The sequence below is a fragment of the Benincasa hispida genome, chromosome 11, assembly GCF_027475165.1.
Source record: "Benincasa hispida cultivar pf3 chromosome 11, pf3_genome.v1.1, whole genome shotgun sequence".
Classification (NCBI taxonomy): Eukaryota; Viridiplantae; Streptophyta; class Magnoliopsida; order Cucurbitales; family Cucurbitaceae; genus Benincasa; species Benincasa hispida.
In genome coordinates this window covers 87,669,356-87,673,282 of record NC_143488.1, presented here as the reverse complement: position 1 = coordinate 87,673,282, position 3,927 = coordinate 87,669,356, and the positions used below count along the sequence as shown (strand labels likewise).

At 33.5% G+C, this 3,927-nt stretch overlaps 1 long non-coding RNA gene across 1 annotated transcript; it reads right to left on the bottom strand.

Annotated features, from left to right (window-relative positions):
* Window positions 1-501: 501 nt before the first annotated feature.
* Window positions 502-1,450, bottom strand: LOC120091852 (uncharacterized). Its single transcript, XR_016524673.1, has 2 exons — window positions 1,070-1,450; window positions 502-808 (listed from the first exon to the last, which is right to left on the bottom strand). It is a non-coding gene; the product is annotated as an uncharacterized LOC120091852 (long non-coding RNA).
* Between the last annotated feature and the right edge of the window lie 2,477 nt (window positions 1,451-3,927).

Genomic DNA, 3,927 nt, shown 5'->3' with positions numbered 1-3,927 from the left:
GATCCAGGTGGGATTCCCACGGGTAATTCGCGGAGATCAGGTTCCAGCGGTAAATTTTTCCTCGTTACTTTTTTTAAAAATGTCAATTAATTTAAATCAATAATGTAAGTAAATGTTAATTAAATAATTAACTTTATCACTAAATTGTTTATTATGGTTAGTTTTATATGACAATTTGAATTTAAAATAAATTACTCAAATTTTGGCCTAAAAAAACTAATTATTTTTAGTAGAAATAAATATAAAACAAATTATTCACATATATAATGTATATTTAAACATTCAATTTAAACCTATTCATTATCTTTCCCAATAAATAATCAAATTTAAAATTTAAATGTAATATTTATATAATAATAATAATAACATAACATTAGATAACTATACTAAATAAATATGTAAAAGCTAATCGGGTTGGGGTGGGGATGGAAAATTTTTCCCCACTCCTTCCCCCATTCGCAGCTTAATAAGATCAACCTCCGCATACTCCATAAACAAGGGTTATAAACTCAAATTTACCATTATTATACTTAATCCAAAACAAAAAGTCTTGGACTTTTACTTACCAATCATTTTCTTTACAGCACAATCGCCGCGATCACCTTAAGACCTCAAATTTAACCTCCAAAATCATGGATAAAATAATACCAAATGCTTAATGAGTACTTTACATCTTTTGAGAAAAACCTCAAATTATTCCAAATAACCAAATCCTTACCCAAAAATCAAGAATCTGGCGAGGGCGGCGGCCTTTGGTGACGGCGAACGGCAGACGACGACGAGTGGGTGTTGAAGCCGGCAGCAACTTCTTGAATGTGAGATGGAAGAGTGTGAAATTGGAGGTGTTACGAAAACGGCAATTAAAAAATACAAAAAATAATATAGAGATAGAGAAGATGGACATATATGTGGATCACTGACAGTATCTTAACTACAGAGGGAGAACAATATTATTTGAGAGAATGTTTTCAGAAATTACATAAATAATAGGATTAGAGAAAATCGACACTCAGATTCGAAGACATTCAAATTTAGAGTGAGAGAGATTTCAGTTGAGGGAGGAACTCACCCACGACCAGCGATCCACGGAGGCACTCCAATCGACGATGCACGGCGTCGACGAGGTGGCTGATGGGCAGGATCGACGGCGGAGGCGTGAGGCTATTGGAGTAGTGTGGTTCGCCGACTTGAGGGAGGCGGCTGAGGATCGTGAGTCTGAAGTCGGCGGTGTGAGGGCGGCGGACCTAACGGCCACTGAAAGCGGCGTGAGCAGATCCGGCGATGGAAGGTATCTTTTCACGAAGAAGAAAGACGGGGTTTAGAGTACGAGCAGAGAGAGATGAGGAGAGATTTTAATTATTTTTTTTCTTTTTCTTCCTTTCTCTTCTTTTTTTTAACCTTATATATATATATATATCCTATTTTTATTTTCCTTCTCTCTCTCCAAAACAAAAAAAAGAAAAAAAAACACCCAAATAATATACATAATTATATCTCTTTTTTTCCCCTCTTGTTTTCAAACTCCAATATAAAATTAAGTTAGGCTTCCAAAACGAAATTCTATCCTTTGGGAATTCCAAATTTCCAAATAAATTAATGCAATTTTTTTAAAATTGAATTAAAATTCTAATTTTTTATAAATATCATTTAAATCAATTATCTTACCTCCCAGATTGAATTTTTAACCCCAATTTATCAAAATAACACCCAAATATTTCAAGATGATTTAATGAAAATTACTTGAAAAATTCGGAATGTTACAAGCTTACTATTGTAGCGTTATAGGTGTTAACGATAGTTATAAAATGTCAAAAAAGAATATACCATGATACTTTATTGTCAAGAATATTTGAATCAAGAAAAATATTTTATGTCAACAAATATTTTATCACTACACATATTTTTTATTGTCATAGAATTGTATATTGACGATACTTTCATTTTGTCAATATAATACATGTCCCGATAGTTTATTCTTTCTTTTGAACTTTGCCATTACACACACGATTTTCATCATCAACTAATCATATTTTAACACAAAATCAGTAAAAACATAAATAAGAACTTTCATATGTAAGAATAAAGTTGATAACGCTTTTAGAAAGAAACTAAATACAAGGAAATTATCGAATGTACCTAAAGGGACAAATACAAGCAAACTAATAACCAAACTTGGTAAAATTATATTTTTACACACAAAAAAAAAAAAAACTAAATATAACAAGGTATTGACACGAGTAACTACATTACAACATGTGTTGTCACTAACCCAACGTCAATCACTTGCGTGGTAGCTTCATTACTTTAGTCGGTTCGTGTAAGACCTAGTAAAAACACAACGTTAAACCTTAACTCAAGGTTGAATCAATCCCTAACTACAACTTAGAGTTTCCAAGAGTTATAAACTAAGTTCTATCTTTAGAAAGTGAAGCCTTAGACACTAAAAACTAAGAAACCAATCTTAAACCTTAATTCAAACACTTGAAATCATTTCCAAACTACAAGAAGAGAGTAAGAGTTGAACAACATACCACAATTGTACCATGAATGAAATTTTCACGACCATTCACTACAAGAATTTTTACTTGTTCCAATATTTTTTTGCTGATGCATTCATTTTCGTTGGTATAGGCTTATTTATCTCAACGAAAATTTAATGTGTCGGCCAAAATAGAATAACGTGTACATTTTTTTAAAAAATTTATGTTGATGAAAATTGAAACATTTTCCAATAAAAATATCTGTGGGGAAAAATCTTTAAATACCCCATCTTCTTCTCCTTCCACCCCCCTCCCCCCCCCCCCCATCCCCTCTTCCCCCCACCAATTTTTTCCTTCTTTTTCTTTTTCCTTTCTCTTTCTCTTTTCCCATTCTTCTTTTTTTTTTTTTTTTTTTTTTTCCTGTTTTTCTTCTCTTTCCCCAACCGAAACCCCCTTCTTCTTTCTTCTCTTTTCCCCGTCCCCTAACCCCCAGCCCCCCTCCGATCCCTATCTTTCTTTTTCTCCACCCCCACCCCCCACCCCTCCCCTGCCGTTTTCCGTCCCCTAGCCCCCCTTTGACGACCCCTCCCTTTCTTTTTCCCCACCCTCAGCACCATCCCCTCCCATTTTTCATCCCCCAGCCTCCGATCCCTGTTTTTCATCCCTCCTCCCCTGCTGACCCATCTTTTTTTTTTCTTTGATTTTCAGTCGCCCACCCTCCCCACCCATTTCGTTTCCCTTCCCTTAAGTCCCCCACCAATTAAAATCTCTCCTCATTTCCCTATTATTTTTCCTTTCCCCCTCCAGTTTTTTACACAAACAGCCACTGCTCCAATACCGAACGCCAGCGCACGTTGTCGCACACTACTATTGCACACACTCGTTGGTTCTTTTTCTCTTTGCTTTTTTCTAATAAATGTTATTCGTAGGTTGTGTTTGTGTTATTATTCTGATAAATGGTTTTGTTTCATATTCGAATTAGGATATTCATTTGTTTATGAATGAAATTGTTATTCTATCTTTGGTTTGTATATGGATGGATATAATGAAGAATGAATTATTTGTGTATTTTGATTTTAGTTTTGTACATGAGATTCATTTGTTATTATTGAAGTTTAATCTTTTCTTTTTATGGATATAATATGCTTTAAGTTTTATGAAATTGCTAAGGATATTTCAAGAAAATTAACTAAATTTCACACTTTTTACTTGCTAGTGTTAAATCATAGATTGGCCCGAAAAACTTAAGTTGATAGGTAAATGTAAATTTGATATCATATCATTTAAAAAAACTCTAGTTAAGAGTCGTTTTGTTTGATTGATGAAAAAAATCGTGAGGAAAAATGAAAATTTTGAAAAAAAAATTGAAAATGGAAAACATTTGACCCTTTAGCTTCATTTATTTAGCTTTTGTCAATAAAGGTTCGCAATCGTAAATATTTGATCA